This window comes from Camelus bactrianus, chromosome X (assembly GCF_048773025.1).
Source record: "Camelus bactrianus isolate YW-2024 breed Bactrian camel chromosome X, ASM4877302v1, whole genome shotgun sequence".
Classification (NCBI taxonomy): domain Eukaryota; kingdom Metazoa; phylum Chordata; class Mammalia; order Artiodactyla; family Camelidae; genus Camelus; species Camelus bactrianus.
The window spans coordinates 86602347-86624422 of NC_133575.1; positions in this window are offsets into that span (position 1 = coordinate 86602347).

The following is a 22076-nucleotide window of genomic DNA, read 5'->3' on the forward strand; positions in this document are numbered from 1 at the left end:
GATCTCTCGATGTTTATCCTTTTTATAGTTCACTGGCCTTCTTGGTTATGTAGATTCATGTTCATTCAAATGAGGGAGGTTTTCAGCCATTATTTCTGCAAATTTTTTTCCTACTCCTTTCTCTCCTCTCCTTTAGGTACCTCCATTACGTATAATTTAGTGTGTTTTTAATGGCATCCAACATTTCACCAAGGCCCTATTCATTTTTTTCATTATTTTTTCTCTCTTCTTCAGACTACATAATATCTATCGATCTTCAAGTTCATTGATTTTTTTTTTCTTCCGCCAGTTAAAATCTACTACTGGGCTCCTGTAACACATATTCATTTCAACTCCAGAATTTGCATTTGATTGTTTTTAAAAAATAATTTCTATCTCTTGTTATTCTCTATTTTGATTGCATTTTCATCATAAATTATTTTACTTCTTTAAACACAGTTCACTTCAGTTATTTAAACATTTATAGTGAAGTCTTTGTCCATTAAACCTGACATTTTGGCCCCCTTACAGGCAGTTTCTGTTGCCTGGTTGTTTTGTTTTGTTTTTCCTTTTCTTTATTGTAAATGGATCATGCTTTTCTGGTTTGTTTGTTTTTGCATATCTTATAAATTGGGGTTGGAAATTGGAGATTTAAGGTAATATATTGTAGCAGCTCTGTACAGCGATTCCCCTCCCCACTCTTTGGGGCTTGTTTTTGTTTGTTTATCTGTTTAATAACCTGGCTAGACTATTTTAGTGAAGTCTATTTTTCCCACATGTGAAGCCATTGGTGTCATTCCTCAGAAGACAAAGCTTAAGCCATGCACACAATCATCCCGGATGACTGTACTTTTAGCAGGGCTCTCTTTAGCTGTCTCTTTCCCTGACATCTCTGTTAGGTTGCGTGCCTCTTTTGGCATCACATCCAGCTGTTATGCTCCAGTAATTGGACTGATTTCTCTATTGTTTTCAACAATGCTCTGCGCCTAAGTTGTTCCATGGTCTGAACCAGTTCAATTTGGGCAAGACTAGTTGTAGGGAGCCAGTCTTTGAGGTTTGCTCTGACCCCAGGATAGCTCTTCATTGCTGTCTCTAGTGAACTTGCTATCCCATGGTTTATCTTGTTGTTCTTAATTAAAAAGAGCTACTAGCCTCCTCTTGCTTGGTTACCAGCAAAATCTCTACTGTTTTTAAGAGTTCCCTTAGGCTTGAACTTCCCTCATATTCTGTTTCAAATAAGTCAGCTCATTTCAGGAAAGCTTCAAAACTTTCTGTTCTTATGGAATAAATATTTCTTTATGTGCTCTATGCTCTTTGAATAATTTCCAATTTTTTTTCAAAGGTTTCATCAGTTATGCTTGTTTCAACAGGGAGTGGACCTGTGGGGCTCCTCATGCTGCCATCCAAGAAGTAGAACTCATAAATGAGTTTTTAAAGTTAAAACCTTTGTGAAGTGGGTTTGCATAGCAACACAAACTCTGCCCTCAAGAAGCAAGTATTTATCAGAAGGAAGAGGGAAATTCACAATGACTCAGGAGAGAGTACAGTTTGAAGTTGACTTCAAACAGGAGAAACTACCTAGAGGAGGGAAAATAGTGTTGGGAGGAATCAGGGAAGGCTTCATGAAGGAGGTGGCATCTGAAGGTGGTTTGAAATAGAGGTGGATATGAAGAGGGAAATTTCAGGCAGAAGACATAGCCTCAGTTCATTCATTTGTTCAGTAAATATTTATTGAGAGCCCACTATATGCCAGACACTGTTTCTAGGTGCTGGGTATATAGCAGTGAACACCACAGACTAAAATCTCTGGCTGAATGAAACAAATTCTGATGGTAAGGGGAAGGGGGGTTGAAGAAAAGAAATTTATTATACAAGTAAGTGGTATAATAAAGCAAAGAATGGTACTATGGAAAAAATAAAGCAGGGTAAGTGATATAAAGAGGGCCAGGAAGACTGTAATTTTAAATAAAGTAGTCAAAGACAGCCTCAGAGGAAAATCAAGCTTTGGGGAGTATCTTAAAGGAAATATGGGGACAAGCCCATTCTGTAACTGGGACAGAATGTTCCAGGCAAAAGAAATAGAAAGTACAAAGGCCTTGAGTGCAAAGGAGCATGCTCAGCAAAGGAAAACAGCAAATAGACCGGTGTGGCCAGTACGGAGTAAGGATTCAAAGTGGTAGGATTCAAGTTCAATGAATTAGCAGGGGGACCAGAGAGGCTAGGCATGAGTAAGTATGTATGGCAGAACTTCGTTGTGTATTTGATGAGAGAAGGGAGCCATCCAATGTGGTCTGTGGCCCAGTGTCCCTAGAAAGGACGAGTAAGATAGAGACCTAGAATAATGGATTGGAGCCAATAGGTGGAGGGCCTTAAATGGCAGACTGAGAGGCTTGTATCTAACTTGGTGGAAAAGACAGAGCTTCATAGGTATAACCTTCAAAACCCAGACTTATAAGGAGGTAATATATGTCACCGTCTCCTCTCTCCTCATCCTCCTTGTTTTATTACCATCTCCCTGCTGAGGAGTCCAGAAGTGGACAAGAGGCAAGGTCAAGCATCAGAAGGTGGGCACAGGCCAGGGATAACCACTGCGCTGGCTCTCCCTTCTCACATTGGGGAGGAGGTGGGGAGGAGATCCCTGCCTATTTTACTACATTGTCAGGAAACTTCTTACATCTCACTTAAATCCCTTTACCTTCAATTTATTCCTTAGAGAAGCAAGCAACTCTTTCATCAGCTTGTGCTTCTGAAGAGAACAGGAAGAAAAATAAGACTCTGAAAAACCTGTCACCCCTGAAGAAAGGAAGCCAATATTTATTTATTTTTATAATCACCAAGAAAACTCTTGTCAATGAGAAAGTCAGATATCACTAAGCATCAGCACATTTGCCAGAAAGGGGAAAGCCAGTTATAAACAGCCTTTTCAATAAATTGATCAGAGTCTGGGCTTTTATCACTAAAAGAAAATCCTCTGCATATAATAAAAAAAATCCCAATCATAGAACAACAACAACAACAAATCAGCAATCCAGAGCTTAAAGAAGCACTTCTGACACTTAGGGAAATGGTTCTATTACATTAGGAGCCAAGACTGTCTCTATGCTGATGGTTTAAATTGGACTTGTAATTCAAATAGCAATGCTATAGGTTAAGGTTTCTAGCTTTGACGTGAGTACTTTTAAAGCACTGAGAAGTTGGGGCCAATCTTCAAGAAAGGGAGCGCCATAAGGTAATTAATCATTGCAGTGTGTTTCTAGATAAACACTCTTATACAGCATTCTAGCAATTGAAACTCTCAGCTGTCATTTCAGTTCATTTATAGCACAAGGAAAACTGCTCCTTTTATTAAGATGCCCTGGCAACATCATGTGATTCTGTAGTGTATACTAGATCATCAGAAAAAATTTTAAGTATCCTCAACATCAATTTACTGTCAAGTGTATGATACTGCTGTTTCAGTATTTGCACACTGGTATATGCATGATAACTTTTTATTAATCAGACTGCTGGATTGACCAGATCATCATTTTCCTTAGCCATTCCCAATAGCTGATATTTTAACACAAGAAAAATCACGTTTTACTAGAAAGTATTGTTACAGAGCAAGAACACACACCAGGAGTAGCTTTATCATTGCATGCCATGGCCTTGGGATCTGCTCAAAAGTCAAAGATCTTTTAACAAACTTTCAAAACCCTGTCTTAGACAATTCAGGCTGTTTTAACAAAAATACCATAGGCCTGATTATTTAAACAACAAACACACATATCTCACAATTCTGGAGGTTCTTAGTAATGGCCTTCTTCCTTGTCTCCTTGTATCCTCACACAGTGGAGGGAGGGAGAGAGGGGGAGAGAGAAGGAGGAAGAGGAGGAGGACAGGAGGGAGAGATGGAAAGGGGGAAGGAGAGAGGGAGAGGGGGAGGAAGAGGGGGAGCGAGAGGGAGAGAAAGCTCTCTGGCTCTGGTGTCTCTTTTTATAAAGGCACTAATCCCATTAATAAGGGCTCCAACCTAATTACCCCCAAAAGGTCCTACCTCCTAACCACCACACTGGAGGTTCAGATTTCAACATACAAATTTGGGGGTGACACAGCATCCAGTCCACAACAAACCCCTACTCTATAAAAGAATGCCCACTTTAGGCAGGAAGTTTACCTTAAAAACACCAGGAACCATTGCAAACCTTGAAGAACTGCCCTCAACACCCAGCCCCATACTGCCCCCAGTATAAATATCCACTTCTTAGAACATAAGACACCATCTTAGGGATCTGGGTAGATGTTATTTACTTCCCATGAAGGTACCAAAGAAAACTCACACTTGTCAAAAACATCTCTAATTAACTCTCAAACAGTAAAATTTCACTTTGTTGGACTTTCACTGCATGCTGGTTATTTTAGATCATACACGTTGAAGCAAAGCAGCAAAGCTCCACACAGAACACACCAGGGTAGGAATCAGAAAATCTGAGAAATTTTTTCTGTTGCTGTTGTTGTTGTTGTTTTTAAAATCATCTGTTCCTCATTTGGTATCTCTGTTTTTCTCTCTCTAAATTGCCTTGGGAGGAGGTGGGGGTGATATTGTCACCTGACGAGGATATGGTACAGAATAATAAAAAAGTGCCTGCAAATCATTTAGAATGCCTTGGAGATAAATACCAACTAGATACTATTATAGTATCATTAATAAGCTAAAAATAATAGGCACATTTAGTGAAAATGCTGTGCTAACATAAAAGACAGTGTTTCATAGAAGAAAGGATAGATTTGGATCTTGGTATTTTTCTTTCTCTTCTTCCTAGGATTGCTACTCCGTCATGAATCATACTAGACATCCATTCTCAGGTCCTCTGTGTCAACCTCCTTACATGACGACCAGGACTCAAAAGTTGTTTCTCTTTTCCTTGTCGTGATCACAAGCTTTAGACACAACTGTGATCCTAGCAATTCACTCCAGATTGACAAAACCATTATCAATGTGGAATCTTTCTAAATCTTTCAATTATAAAATGTCAATAAACAGAAATTTCTCTTTCATATGCCAAAAGTTCATACAAGAATGCTAATACCTTTTCAGCAATTTAAAACCTCTGCCACTTTAGATCATCTTTCACTTCTTTTGTCAGGATTATGGCATGAAAGTGTTATGCTTTAAATTATTTATCATGTCACTTCTTAGAGTCATCTCCTTTTTTAGCTGAATTAAGAGATTAGGCACATTGGAATAAAATAACCCATGGACTTTGAAATATATAGTAAGGTGAAATTATTTTTAATGATACCTTTGATTTATATTTTAATTTAAATGCACAGATAAAGTGGTATCATTAAACATACTTTAACTTTTTATAATAAATCAATGGTACCTTAATTATTATGTTATAAAGTAAGGACACATAAATTATTCATACATATCTACTGCAAATTGAATTTTTAAAACTAGCTTTATTTTCCATATTCTTGTCTCATCTTTTAACCACTAGTGGAAAATAGTCCATTTCACAGCCACTGCTAATATGACACAGTTGGTAGTCTTTACTCAGAATAGCCTTAAAAGTGAATGAAAAGAGAAATATCAATGTTGTAGAATATAGATCAGATGAGAACATACTTCCAGAGAAATTGAGCATTTACTCAATGACAGACAGAATAAGGAATGAGTTCTCAAAAATGTTACTGGTGATTAAAGGAGAATTTAGACATCCAAATATCTTAGATTTTGCTCTTTGGAGGTTATAGATTTTGTGACAATTTCTTGTTTAACTCATTATTTGATAACATTGCACTAAGGGCCTCCCTCTCCTTCCCTGCTTGCTCCAATTCACCTGTGCAATTTGCTCCTATTCCCTAAGGGCCTGGGTAAGCACAGAACTCTCACTTTATGCCTTGTTAGGTGTGAAGAACAGGCAGGGGTGAGGACCAGGAATTAGTGGCATGATGGAAGCTATGGATTCAGAACCTTACAAGGTCACAGTTTTGTCTCCTTGGTGTTCTCCTAGGCTGGCGGAGAAATTGAGATGAGACAAAGGCCCTGTTTAATCCCTCTCTGCAGTTCCAGTTGCCATGCCACACAGGCTCTCCAACTTTCATTACTACCCAGGTGGGGCTTGCTTTAGTAAAAACCAACCATCTGATTCTGCTCCTCCTTCCTTTTGGTACCTTGCTCCCAGGTGCCCAGGCTGGCCCTCTGGCTTCCCAAGGGTTCCCATTTCATCACCTCACCTGAGCCTTCTCTTTCCCAGCAGCACTCTACACTTGAAATCTTTCCCCTTCTCCTCACACCCTTCAAACTTGACCTTCCCTTGGCTCCAGCCCCTTTGAACTTTGCTCTCTATTTGCAAACAGAGAAGGCGATAACGGGCTGTTGTAGTAACATATATAGTATTGAATGCTAACAGAAGCCTTTTCTTTATCCCCAGGAAGAGCTCAGGAATGACCAGCTATGCAACAAGAAGGGAAGTCACTGTGTGGGGAACCAGACCCCTTCAATCTCATCCCCCACAGTACTAGATTATCCAAAGGCACAGAAGACACTACTGAAGGCACAACAGATCAGCTGTCCCCACCCACTTCCTCACCAAGAAGAACAAATTCTGAAAGATGTTGGTATTTGATAAATAAAGGGGAAAAAAATCAATGATTTAGTCATATAGGAGAAAATTAGAACCTTAAAATTTTTCTTTCAGTTATTTTAACATTTAGAGTCTTTACGGGTGGAGACATAATCTTAGTGCTTAGAACCTCTAAAAGTCGTCCCTGCCCCAAGGCTAGGTGAGGGAAGGTGGACTGTTATTGCCACTGCCCCTGCCACTACCCTTTCCCCCCTGTAAGGTCAAGCACAGGTAGGATGCAGGGAGGAGGAGAATGCAAGCCATAGCACATGGGGCCAAGGGCAAGTGCAGGAACCATAGCTCTATAGCCTTTTTAATGGTTTCAGGCTCTTTAATGGTTTAGTGGTTAATGGTTTAATGGCTTCAACTCATTAAAGGGCCTGGGATGCCTCTACTTTGCTCCTGGGATATATGTCAACGCAAGCAAAAATGATCAGTACCAATGTGAAGAAGAAGAGTATTTGGTGACCCTCCTAACTCTGGCCCTTCGCCACAAGTGTCTGTCCCCTCCAGAGCTTACTGTCCCTAACTGCTCCACTGAAGCTCAACAGCCAATCAGGTTTGTATTTCTTTCTGTCCTTGCCTCTCCGCCCCCTGCTCCCTGCCCTCCAAACCATTAGAACTAATTTGGTAAACTCATTTCTACTAATGAGTTTGATGGAGCAATCATTTGCAAAAATAACATGAGCCTGGCAATCAGATAAACTTGGATTCAAATTCCAGCCGCACCAATACAATACTTACGAGCTGTATGACCTTGGGCAAAGTAACCAGCCTCACTGAGCCTCAGTTCCTCAGCTGTAAAATGAGTATAATCATCGTATAGACTTTATTAGAGATTGTTTTGAGAATTAAATAATACAGTATATGAAAAGTATTTATATTGGCAGATAGACACTCATTGTTAATTCCTTTTTCTCCAATGAGAAAAGAAAACACATGTAATATTTGCATAGTGAGGTTACAACCCTATGTCTTTGGTTTTGAATTCAAGCAACAAAATATTTGTGGACCATCTACTATGTGGCAGGCACTTTTCTAGGTTCCGGGGATTAGCACTGAATGAAATAGACAAAATTCTACACCATTATGGTGCTTATATTCTACTGGAGAGAGCTAGATCCTAAAAAAGAAATAGGTATGTATATAACATGCCAGAGGTTGATAGTGTTATGAAGAAAAATAAAGCAGTGACAAGGGAATAGACTGAGGTACGCAGGGAGCATTGCAATTTAAAATAGAGTGCTCATGGTGGAAAGCTCTATATAGATACCTGGGGAAAGTTCATGCCAGGCAAAGAAGACAACAAGTACAAAGGTATCAGGTGGGAGTGTGCCTGGTGTGTTCAGAGAATGGCAAGGAGGCCAGTGTGGCCGGAACAGTGTTAGTGAGGGGAACAGTAACAGAATCTCAGAGAGTTTCGGTGTGGAGTCAGATCATGTAGACCTTGTAGGTCATAGTAATCAATCTGGCTCTTACTTTGTGTGAGATGAAAAGCCACTGGCAGGTTTTTGAGCAGAGCAGTGACATGACCTGACATGCATCTCAGAAGTCACTCAGTGGCTGTGTTGAGAGAAATGGTAAGGGTAGAAAGGGTAGAAGCACAAGTCCAACCAAGAGATGATGGTGGCTTAGACTGGACTGACAGCAGTGGGGATGGAGAGAAGTAGACTGGTTATGATATGTTTACCCATATCAAAGGGGGGGAAATGCTTGGGAGAATACTAAATTAGCAATTAGCATAAGAGGGAAAGATTGTTGGGGTGTAAGGTTTTCAGGAAGTCTGACGCTCATAGAACACATTGCAGGAAAGGAGGACAACATTGTGAAAAATATGTAGAAAATCGATTTGAGGCAGACATCCTTATAGGGCTTTGTGATCCATCTAGGTCATAGTTTTCAACCCTCTCTGTGCATTGGACCTCCTGCAGAGATGTTTTAAAATGTAACAAAACAAAAACAGGAAACATCAATTCTCCAGGCCCCATTCCAGACTGATTAAATCTGAATGTGTGAGGGTCAGGGCCTGGGTATCAGTATTTTTCACAGCTCCCCAGGTAATCCTAAAATACATCCAAGGCTGATAACCACTGACCTAGATACAAGTCCGGCTTTGCCACTCAACTTTAGAAAGAAGCTCCAGATGGATTCTGCTTCTGGGAATATCAGTGGGTTACTCGAATCTATTGCCTTGATCATGTGATACAGAATGTTGCCACAAATCAGGAATTTCCAAATCCGTCCAGAATTGCTTACTGCCCACCCCTCTTTCCCAGTGAGTTCCATCCCTTCTAATGAAGTTTGCTTTCTCACAGCCGTCCAATTCCAAACCTAGACTGAAGCGACCATGTTAATCATTTTTCCTGCTGCTCTACCTGGTACCACGTACGAAGGCTGCTTCTTCTAGCAAGCTTTGATCACTTAATACACAGCAGCAGATGGCTCCCCCTACCCCATCTACAAACATCCCCACTTGGAGCTTAAAATACTTCTCTAAAGTGTTTTACTAGTATGAAAGCTGGAGTTCCCCACATTGATTGCACGTTAGAATCACACAGCTTTAAAAAATACCCAGGCTCAGGCCTCATCCCACACCCATTTAATCAGAATAGCTGGTGGTGGGGCCCAGGGATCAGCAATTTTTCAAAAGCTCTCCCGCTTTTTCTAATGTACAGCCACAGTTGAGAATCACTGTTCTACGTCTGTTTTTAATATCAGTCCTCTAACTTTACACCTCACAGTTTTGTTTTAAAATCTGTTTTCTTGAGTGTACCTAGGGAGCAAAATGAAAATCTCGTATTCTAAGAAATAATAACCTTAACAACACTAAGAAGCAGTGATGTAACAAGGATGGGGTGGTGGAACAACTGCCCTCAGTGCTGACAGTCAGGGGTATATTTTCTGTAGAGAATTTTCAAATAATAAGAAAATTGACTAAAAGTCAATTTGCTTTTTATTATCACCATGTGCCATCATTTCTAAACAATGTTAGTGATAAAACCTTCTCACAAGGCAGATCGCTCCTCCTGCCCTCCCCTCTTCCTATGTCTCTGCTAACAAATCATCACTTTCATAACAAGTTGGGGGGAGGCGAGTGCAATTGCTATAAGTCGGTGTCAGCTGCAATTTCACAATGGCGAGTAAGAGAAAGACATCTTTGCATAAAGAATTTTCTAGAGTTGTTAAAGCAATTTAGGGAGAGAAGGCATTCTTTAACTATAGTAGCTTTGCATAATAAGCTCCCCTCTTTTTCTTGCAAAATAATAGTTATGTTTGAATAAAAGCACATGATAGATGGGTAGATGTAATACCCATACACCCTGCTTTGTACAACTAATGTAGTAGATACAATGAATTGGCACACAGCGTCCTTTCCCACCTCCTTCCAGTGCGCCTGCCTATAATACAGTTACTAGAAAGCTAAACACTCCAGGGTTCTGGATGCAAATTAGGAACATTTAAGTGAGGTAGGGACTTCTTCCTGCTGCTTTAGCCATTGCTAATCACCAAAAGCAAGATCTGGAAGCCTTGGGTCTTGCTGCAGCAACATTCCAGGGTCCAATCACTAGACTTGTGAGTATTGAGAGGTAGTTGTAGTAATGGCAGTGAATTCCTTATTACTGGGTTGCAGATATGGCAATGTTGTCTTAGGGTCCACTTTAATGTTCTAGTCATGATCTCCTCACTGCTGTCATGCCTCACCTTCCTGAATGTAGCAGAGTTAACAGTACCCCTGATGGGCCAGTTAGTCCTTCCTAGAAGCCTAGCGTAGAGTCCACTTCTGTAGCCAAGAATTTTATAAGCACCTGGGTCCCTGTATTAAACCATTATCTACTTAGAATAGCCTGAGTTGTTCTGTTTCATATAAAGGAATGCTAACTGACACAGTATTTGGTACCATTCAACTATTCAGCAAATAGTTATTAAGCAATTATTACAGTGACCATGACTACTAAAAATCCCTGCCCTTATGGATCTTATATTCCAGTGACAGGATAGAGAAACTAAGAATAAATATATTTTTAAAAATTTTAAATAAATGATATAGTATGCTAAAAAGTGTTAGTGCTACTGAACAAACATAAAAGGGATAGGGAGTGCCAGGGTTTGGAACAGGATGAAATTTTAAATGAAGGGGCCATGTTATTCTTCATGAAGAAGGAAACATTTGATGAAAGACTTGAAAGTGATGACTATTCATATTAATTGATCAGCTGTCCATTCTAATTGGTCAATGCTTCTGACATACCAATTGGAAAAAATGTTGAATATTACACATAGAAACTAGAACAATGTATAACAATATGAATAATCTGAACCTCCAAAGTCCTCTGAATTTCCTTTGTGAGCGCAAGAACCCCCTTCCCATAAGTTAATGAATGTGGTCCCACTTTGTTGAAATACCCCATAGTTTACCATCCCTCAACGTCTGACTGGGGGTGGTAGGGGAAGAAGAATCACATGCAAAAAGTATTCCAAGATTCTGATCATTTTTGTCAGCATAAACATAAGGAATATGTGTAGGAATGGATTTTAAACTGCTAGAAAAAGGAAGAGCACACTTTTTTGATAGGATTTGTAGAAATGGGTACACCTAAAATAATCCCTGATTTCGATGCCCTAGCTCAGACAGCTGTACGTGATTTATCAATAAGGCCAATCAAGAGTAGAGAAACCCTGGTAAAACCCCTGCAGTTTGGTCAGGAATCCTACAGAACTGCACCCTAAGATTCAGGATGAATTAAAAGTAAAACAGTTTTCACAGAGATTGCAGCTCAGCTCTGAGTTCTTTTGATGACCCAGAAAATCTCAATCTTAATATTAGATTAAGATGATCCCAGATTGCTAGTGTTCTCAGGTACCTAGCAGAAGCAACAGAAAACATTCCATTTCTGGAAGATAACATTATCTCAAGCTTCATATTATTTCTAAAAACAAATGTTTTAATACAGTATCTGGCATATATGAAAGATAAACCAGACAATATGAACAAGAAATAAAAGCAACAACAGGGCATAGAAACAGACCCACAGGACTCCAGGTATTGAAATTTTCAGACATAAATGTTAAAATAACTCTGTTTACTAGTTTCTACAAGATAAGGGCAATGATTGAAGTTTTAAACAGAGAACAGAGGCAGGGAAGCACACAGCAGGTTTTTAAACAGTAGAAATTCTAGGAGTAAAAACTGCAATAATTGAGAATAAGAATTAGTATTTGAGTTAAACAGAGATGGAAGAGAGAACTCATGAACCAAAATATAGCCCTGAAGAAAATATCCAGAAAGATTCATGGAGAGACAAAAGGATGGGTAAATACAAGGGAGGACAACAATTCTGCTTCTGAGTATATACCCAACAGAAAAGTGTGCACACGTGCATGGAAAGATATATGTAAGAATTTCATTACAACAGTATCACAACAGTGCCAAACTGAAAATAACCCAGACATTTTTCAACAGAATGGATAAACTGGAGCATATTCATAGAATGAATACTATACAACAATACTATACAACAATCAAAATGAACTATAGCTACATGTGACAACTTGGGCAAATCTCACAACTATAATGATGAGCAAAAGAAACCAGAGAAAATTATATATATATATATATATATACACATACACACACACACACACATACACTCCCATTTAATGTATACTCCCAATACACGCTTCCATTTAAACAAGGTTCAAAGACAGGTCAAATATTATGTGATTAGGGATGCATATTGAGGTGGTGAAAATATAAATAAATGTAATTTAATGCTTACTATAAAAAGTAGGATAATAGTTACACTTTGGCAAGGGGGAGAGTTATTTGACTGGAAGGCGGCATACAGAGGATTTCTAGGGTGCAAGCAATGCTCTACTTTGTCATGTTCATGATTATTGTACACGTGTTCACTTTGTCATAACTCACTACACTGCTAATTTTTGTTTTATGCACTTTTCTGAGTGTGTTATATTTCACTAGAAAGCAGGGAAAGGGTTAACATAACCACTAAAGTGGCTGTCCTCTATAGTTTGGAGATGAAGGTGGGGAGAGCCATCATTGAAATGGTCTTCTTTATTTCGATGGGATTGATGGTATCAAAGATGCCAAGTAGCACCACTTCACCACCAGAGGCAAGGCGAGCATGTTTACCATAATAAGCAGCAGAGCTACAGTGTCATTTAGAATGGCTTGACCTGCATAGGACCTAGGTAGTAGCTAATTATTTATGATGCTGTTGGACTAAAATAGATGAGCAACCTACTAAATTCCTATATATCTATATATATAGGATCTATATAACACGGTCTCTTATCCAATTCCCACACCTGAGACAATTCACAAAACAAAAGCTCCTTTAGGGAGAATCCTGTATTATGACCATGAGTATGTACTATACACCTTTCTTCCTAGATTTACCAAAAGGAAGCTTCAGTCATTTACCAGGAAAACTGCACACTGGGGAAAGGGAAATACCTAAAACCCTTAGGGATCATCAGACACTAGTTTTGAGCTATGCTAATCCCTCGGGATCCCACATGTCACTGTGGTCTACTGCTAAATGCAGGGAGTAATAGGAATCCATTGACAAAATGGGATTTTGGCCATCTCCCAGTGGGCTCAGTAGGTCTGTGAACCAATCGTGTAGCTATTTCTCCAGGTCCCAAATGCATAAATTGAAATTATTATTTGGCAAATGCTAAAACCCCCACATTGGCTCCCTAACCTGTACCATACCTTCTTTATGGAAAGAAGGGCCAAGTGAAAATCTGTGGAACTTCCCTCTCTACCAAAAGAGCAAACCAAAAATAATACTGTATTACTGGGAGAAACATAAAAAGTAATGACACCATCAAAGATGTGTGCAGGGACTGTGATTCTTATCATTTCTCATTTAAGTGGCCCACTTTGCCTTTGCTCAAGAGTCAGGTCCTAGAGACTGACAGTGAATTATCTCTAGCTTAATCAGTGCACAACTCTAGTGCTCGCTTCGGCAGCACATATACTAAAACTCAGTGCGCAACTCCAATTTGCAGTTGCTGTTCTAGATGTAGTCCCTTAAAGAGACTGAAGCAAATCAACGCAGTCCCCAGCACCTGGTATGCAGTTATCAATCTGGCAAATGCTTTTTTACCCCTGTACCACTCAGTAAGAAAGACCAGAAGCCACTTCCTCTAACCTAACAAGAACGACACTATTTTGTTTCAGAGATACATCAATGTTTTGTCATAATTTAGAATAGTGGAACCCTGATCATCCCACAGGACATCATGCTAGTCTATTACTGATGACATCACGCTGATAGGGACATGGTGAGCAGGAACTCCAAATGCCTTGGTGGTCAGGAGATAAAAATCCATGAAAATCAGGGACCTGCTACCTCAGTGAAGTTTCTAGAGGTTCACTGGCCAGGGATATACTGGGGTATCCTCTCCAATGGGAAAGACAAGTTTCTACATCTCGCAGCTCCTACCACTAAAGAAAGAGGCACAATACTTGGGGGCTTATTGGCAATCTGGTGTCAACCTATAGCACACTTGAATGAGCTGGTCTGACTCATTTACCAAGTAACTCATAATTCTATTAACTATGAGTGAGGCCCAAAACATTAACTGTAGGTTCTCCATTGTGGTCAGGTTACAGAGCAAGCAGCTCAGTCAGTTGGGCCTTGTGGCCAAACGTTCAATGAAAACCCAAAGATACCTAGAACTAAATATAATAAAAACACTATAAAACAAAACTTCCTGGGTATAATAAAAACAGTATTTTCAGGGAAATTTATAGCCTTGAATTCCTATTATAAAGAGGAAATAAGTAAAAAATAATGAGATAACTGTCTATCTTAGGAAATTATAAAAAACCCACGAGAATAAGCCCAATGAAAGTACTAGGAAATATATAATAAATTTAAGACTGGAAACTAATGAAATGGAAAACAAAGACAAAACGAGTAGATCTTCTCTTTGAAAAAAAAAGTAACAAAATAAATAAGCCTCTGCCAAGACTGATCAGGAAAAAAGAGAGAAGACACAAATAATACATGAATGAAAAGGGAAGCATAACTAGAAATAACATAGCATTGTAAAAGATAATAAAACAATGCAATCAACACTGAAGACTAACACTTTTGAAAACTTTGGAGAAATGGAAAAATTCTTGGAAAAATATAACTTTCCAGAACTTGCTCAAAAAGAAATTAAAAACCCTTTGATCACTTTATAACTATTTTAAAATTTTAAAGCAGTGGTTAAAATCTTCCTGCAAAGGAAACACTAGATCAAGACTGTTTTATAGAAGAGGTATACCAAACTTTCAAGAAATGAATCACTTTGCTGTACACCAGAAACTTAACACAACATTGTAAATCAACTATAATTCAAAAAGAAATAAATTTTTTTTTTACATTTTTAAAAAGAAATAGACAATCCCAGTTTTGTACAAATACTTTCAGATAATAGAGAAAGAGGAAATACCACTCAACCTATTCTTCAAGGCAAGTATAATCTGACACAAGAACAAAGAAACTATGAGAAATGAAGATTATGGAGTCTCTTAAATCATGAATACAAATGCAAAACTCCTAACAAAATATTACCAAATCAAACCCAACAGTGTATAGAAAAGACAATATATTGTAACCAAACTGAATTTATCCCAGATGTGCAAAGATGGTTTAATATTAGAAAATCTATAACTTTACCTTACTATATTAATAAATTAATATGAAAAACCACATGATTATTTCAGTAGATATGAATTCTTTCATCAAATTAAAAACCCTTTTATTATAAAATGAAAATTGATCTTAAATTAGAAATGGAAGAAGAAATTTCTTGATTTTAAAAAAACCTGTAAAATAATCTTACAGTTACCATTACCTAAAATGAGCAAATATTGGAAGCATTTTCTTTAAAATCAGGAACAAGAGAAGGAAACCCATTATTACCACCTATATTCAATATTGTACTTGAGGTCTGATCTAGTATAATTAGACTGTAAGATTGTAATCAGAACTATAAGGATTGGAAATGAAGACACAAAATTGTGATTATTTGAAGATTATTTGTAGATGACACAATGTCTTTAGAAAACCTAAATAATATAACTCACATTTCTAGAAATGACAGAAGAGTTTGGCAAAGTAGCTTCCTATAAGATTAATATACAAGAGTATTTTGCATTTCTGCTCACCAGTAGCAAACCATTAAAATGTACTTAAAGAAAAGACACAATTTAAAATAGTATCAGAAATATCAAGCATCTGGAAATAAATCTAATAAAAGATATAGAAGACATCTATAGGGAAAAAGTGTTATTAGGATATATTTTTAATGATTTCAATAAAATATGCTTTATTATTGGATAGGAAGATTTAATATCTTTGATGTTGTGTTTCCCAAATTTATCTAGAAATAAATTCAATGGAATTTCAACTTATATTCCAACAGTGTTTTCAAGTGACTTGATATGCTAAAATTAATATTGATGATAAAAGGGTCAGTAGTAGCCAGAACATAACTAAAGATGAATAGCAGGTTTGAAGTGTTTGCCTTACCATATATTAGGAATTATTATAAACCTATAATATTTAAAGCAGCGCAATATTGGAGTAGAGATAGATAAAATGACCAATGGAATAGAAAATAACAGGAATAGACCCACACATGAATGAAACGCTGATATAAGACAGTGATGGGACGTCTTCCCAGTGGAGAAAGTAGGAGCTGTTCAATACATGGTGCTGGTAAAATGGCTACCATATGGAAAAAGATGAAATCAGCCCCCACCTCACACCACATCCAGAAAACAACCTCAGATGGATTAAGGGTTTAAAAGTCAAAATTAAAACTTTAAAACACTTTGTAGAAAATATGCATGAAAATCTTTTAGCCCTTGGAGTAGGGAAATATTTTTTCACAAGACAAGACACTAAAAGATTGATAATTTTGACTATAATAAAACTCATTAAAAGACACCTTAAAGAAAGTGAAACAGACAAGCTACAAACTGGAAAACTGTACTCGCAGAACATACAATCAAGAAAGAATTAGTATCAAAAATATATAAATTCTCTCTAACCATAAGAGAAGAACAAACACCCAGTAGAAAAAAAATGGGCAAGAGATATTTCACAGAAGAGGAGACACATAAGGCTAAAAATGTATGAAGTGAATTTAACATCATTGGTGACTGAGGAAATTCAAATCAAGACCTTAATGAGATGCTAGTTTATACACATTTTACTAGCAAAAAGTAAAAGTCTAACAATACCTAGTGCTGGATATGATGTGGAGCCACCATATAACTTACACCTTGCCTCTGGGAATGAAAATTTCTGCAACCACTTGGAAAAAGTTTCACATTGCCTCCTAAAGTTGACCATTTATATGGCCAATGGCTTAGCAATTCCACTCCCAGGTACACAAAAAACTTTTACATATATACAACTGGAAATATGTACAAGAATGTTCACATCAGTACTGCTCACAATAGTAAAAGCCTGGATACAACCCTAATGCCCATCAATGAGAGACAGGATGAATAAACTGTGGTATAGACACATAATGGATTAGTGTAAACCAGTCAAAATGAATGAAGTATGGTAACACACAGTAATAGGTATGGTTTTTAGAAAAAATAATGTTAAGTAAAAAAAAAAAGTAAATCCTAAACATTACATGCAGTATGATATCCATTCTACAATGTAAAACACAACTAAATAAAGTACACTCTTTAGGAATATATTTCCATGTAATAAAACTATATAAAAACAGAACAAGGACATCGTGAACTGGAGAAACAGACTGGTGCTACTTCAGATGGAGGGAAATGTGGTGCTGGGAGAGGTTATTGTCAAGGTCTTGGCTTTTGTTTTGAGTGGTTGGGTTGAGAATGCTTATTACATTATTAAAAACAATTACAGTTAATTAAATAACCAAAAAATGAATAAAGACAAGCTATATATAAACCAATGATGACTATGTGTTCCTGAAGTCCAGTAAAAACAACAACAACAACAAAAATGGAATTAATGGAAGACTGCAGCAACCTAAGCCAGCAGAACCACAAAGGACCCATGCCCCTCAGGAACAGTTTTAGGTCACCTCACAAAGTAGAGCCTGACCTGCAGAGGTGCTGGCTGAAGGCAAAAGAACATAGAAAAGATAGAGGAAGAAGTAATTTATAAATACTTAAGAGACCATGTCTTGTAACCAGTTTCAAAATGAGATTGCTATAGTCATCCTATTCTCTTCCTTGTTTATACACATGCACACACACACACACACACACACACACACTCACACACACATATTTTTCCATTCCCTTTCTCTTTCCCAAACATTTTATATAAAAATATATTGGTAGTAATTAAGTTTATTATATTCCTTAAGGTATATCAACTCCAGGTGGGATTATGACAAAACCATATGATGAATGAACATCATGCAGAGATGGATTCAGTCACTGATGAGACTCTGGATTTCCCCCTTTTTGGAAAACGATGGATGCAGTTTTTTTTTAATAAGAAAAGAGTTACATTATATTAGGCATTTCCATATTGTCACTGTTATTTTCATAAGCATAAGTATGGAAAGACAAATGTGTACCATATTTAGCAGCAGAGAGGTGTTATATATGGTGAATGCATTCAGCACCCATTCTCACCTCCTTCTAGCATACCTTACTGTACTGCTTAGCCTGGAAAAATAAAATCTACCTTTCTGAGACTCCCCTACAGTTATGTTTCTGGATATAAATTAGGTTCTACCAATTAGATGTACTTTTATGAGATTCAGAAGGAAGTGATTCGAGGATCATTTTCCTGCAGCTTTGATGGTTGTTGCTGGCAAGTGGTCTTGAAGACCTTGGATTTTTTCTGCAGCAGGATTCTAGCTTTCATTAACTTAGCTGGTATTGAGAGATAGTTGAATTGGGATGAAAGGTGGACTCAGCCTTGGATGCCCTGGCATCAGCTTCATGAGGTAAAGAGGTAGCTGCAGTAGTGGTGGCTTCCAGATCCCTAAAGTGCAGTCATGGCTGTGTCCTAGAGCTCAACAGTTTCAATGGGAAGTTCCTGACTCTCTGCCTTCCTGATGTGAGCAGAGGTAGCCTATCTTCAGAAAGACCAGTTCTTCAGCGTTATTCTCAGATTCCCTTCTGGAAGTCCAATTCAGAACGCATTCCTCTTGTCCAGCCACTATTTGGGGAGGTCCCTATTCCATGTATTAAATACTTAGGAAGGGAGAGTGGTTTTGTTTCCTACAACTGAATTCTGACTGATACAGATGCACTCTTGAGAAATGATTTTTACAATGAATCCTTATTTGCTTATTGAAGAGAATGGTAAAAAAAAAAAAAGTTTCATTTTGATTGAATTTCAGGGAATGTTTGGCTTATAAAATGTAAAATTTAAATTTCTCTAATGCCCAGCTTATCTATCAAGCTTTTAATTATGTATGCAAACATGTTTTCATAAAATAAATAATTAACCACATAACAAAGAAAAAATCCTGCTCCAAATATTTATGGATTTGTGAATTACTCATGTCATTTAAACTAAGCTTTTAAAATACATGCATTTTCACTAAAATAAATTGAATTAAACTTAGTCTAATATCAGCTCATATTTATTGAGAGCTTATTCTGAGCTAAGCAGTGTTCCATCATCCTGCTTTCTTTTTTTTCCTTTCTTTACCACACAGATCTTTTGATCCCCAGAAAATAGTCTTAATTTTCCAAAGACTAACATGGGATTATTTTAATGGTTAAAGCATACACAAGTGTGTTTGCAGCTTGAAGAGGTGCAGTCTCCTATGGATTTGGGTTCATTTCTACACCTAGCTGTATTACCATTAGAAGTATCACAAACGATACAGAGAAAGTAAATTCAGAAGTCAGTAAACTCTTACTTGCGTGTGGATAGTAGGAAATACAGACCCTCTCCACAGGCACTGTGCTACAGCGAATTCATATAATGCTGATGCAGTTAAATACTCTACTTTCTAGAAATATATTCCCCATTGTCAAATGAGGTACATCTTTTATTCCAAATATTTCCACTTCTCTCCATCTTCACACTACCAGCCAGTTCTAAACTTTTATCATCTCTCATCTTGATTTCTGCCGCAGCCTCCTAATTGGTCTCTCTGTTCTACTCCTCCCTTCCTGTGCACTCTACACAGAAGCCAGGGTGGTCTTTCATTAATGGTTAAATCAAAACATATCCCTACTCTTCTTAAAACTCCTCTTTAATTCCTTCTCTCGGCATAGGACAAAAATCCCCAATCTTTAACACAGTCCTCAGGATCCTTCATGATCAGGCACCTGCTAACTCTCTAGCTGCAGCCTCTCACTCCTTAGCCACCTCAGTTTCTCCATCTTGCATTCACTTTCTTGAAGATCCCTTTTCTTTCCTACCACAGTGCCATCTCATCTGCTCTTTTCTCCCCTTGGGACACTTTCCTCTCTACATTCACATTATTCCTCCATTCTCACCCTTCAAGGCCTTAAATGTCAATTCTTCAAAAAAGCCTCTTCTTTCTCATAAGACTCTATGCTCTTCTTTCATAACCCATATCACAGTTACATTTACATACCTATTTGAACATACTTCTTTATTGTCTGTCTCTCCCACTAGGCTATAAACTTCATGATGGTAAAATGGAGGACTCTGATCCCCTTGGTGGGGACAGATGGTGGAGCTAATCTTCCATCTCTTGCCTGGGCAGGCAGATCTGATTTCCCTCACCTAGTGGTGCTGGCAAGTCAAGCGAGGAACTGTTCCTCCATACCCTGCCCGGGGGAAGCAGATGGTGCTCTGCCAGGGTGGTGTCATCAGGGTCTGGTGGAGAGCTAAACCTTCACCCACACCCAACACCAATGGGACCGAAGGAGGTGCTGTGCTTTGGGACTGGTAAGGACTCTTCTCTACCGTATCCCTTGTGCCAGCAACACCCAGTGGGGATCTGCACCTACACACACACCTGGCAGCATTAACACTAAATGAGGTGATGTGAAGCAGGACTAGTTAGCATTCCATCTTCCACTTACCCTAGTGTCAGCAGAACCAGTGAGGATCTGAGCCTCAACACCTACCTGGCATGAGTGAGGCAGAATGAGGCAGCGGTAGGCAGGATTAGTTGGCCTTCCACTTCCTCTTCTCCCTCCACTGGTGTCAGTGGGGCCCAGTGGGAGCTGATACTCTGCCCCCGACCCTGCAGCAACAAAGCACTATGAGTTAGCCTATTTCCCTCAGTGTTGGGGGGCAATGAGGCCCAGCAGGGAGCTGAGTTTACTACCCCCACCTGGAAGCAATGAGATGGCAAGTCAGTGTCCCACTTTCACCAAAAAAATGTCATCAGGGTCAAGCAGGAAACTGATCTTTCACCCCAGCCATCTGCAATGAGGCAGTGTGAGTCAGCAATCCACAGCTGCCAAGTGGTATCAGTGGGGCCAAGTGGGAAACTGAACATACACCCCCACACAACTCTCATGCTACACTTCAATAGGGGATGACCTGATTTTTAAAAAAAGAGATTAAATGGGATTGAGTCTTATAGTATCCCAAATTTCCAGGATAGACTAGAAAGTCACTTGTCATACCAAGCACAAGGAAAATCATAACACAAATGAGAAAATACAATCCACAGACGCCAACACTGAGACAAATAATATCTCAGTTGGAAATATCTGAAAATGATTTTAAAGCAATCATAAAAATGATTGAACAAGCAATTAAAAATTTATCTGAAATAAATGAAAACAAAAAATAGAACATTTCAGCAAAGAAATAGACGTCATCAAAAAGAACCAAATGGAAGTCATAGAAGTGAAAAATACAATAACCGAAATTAAAACTCACTGATGGGCTCAAAAGTAGAGTGGAGATGCCAGAGGACAGAATCAGTGAAAATGGGGACAGACTAATGGAATTTACCAATCTAAGCAACAGAGGGAAAACAGAGTAAAAAGAGTGAACAGTTTTGGGGTCTGTAGAACAACAGAAAAAGAACTAACATCCGTATCATTGTAGTCCTGAGGCAGAGGAGTTAGAGAGTGGAACTGAAAATTGGGGGGGGGGGGTAAATTGAAAACTTTCCCAATTTGGCCAATTAATTAATTAATTAAACCTACAAATTCAAGAAAGTGAGTGAATCCCAAACAAGATTAATCCAAAAAAAAATTCATGCTAAGACATATTATAACTAAACTTTCATAAACAAAACATAGAAACAACCTTGAAACCAGCCAGAAAGAAATGACACATTACCAATAGGGGAAGAGCAATTCAAAGGACAGTAGACTTCTCATCAGAAACCAAGGAGGCCAGAAGGAAATGGTGCAGCATTTTTTAAATACTGAAAGAAAAGAATTCTCAACTTCAAGTTCTAAATGCAACAAAAATATCTTTCAGGAATGAAGGGAAAATACATTCCCAGACAAAGGAAAACTAAAAAAATGTGTCATTAGCGTATATACTCTCAAAG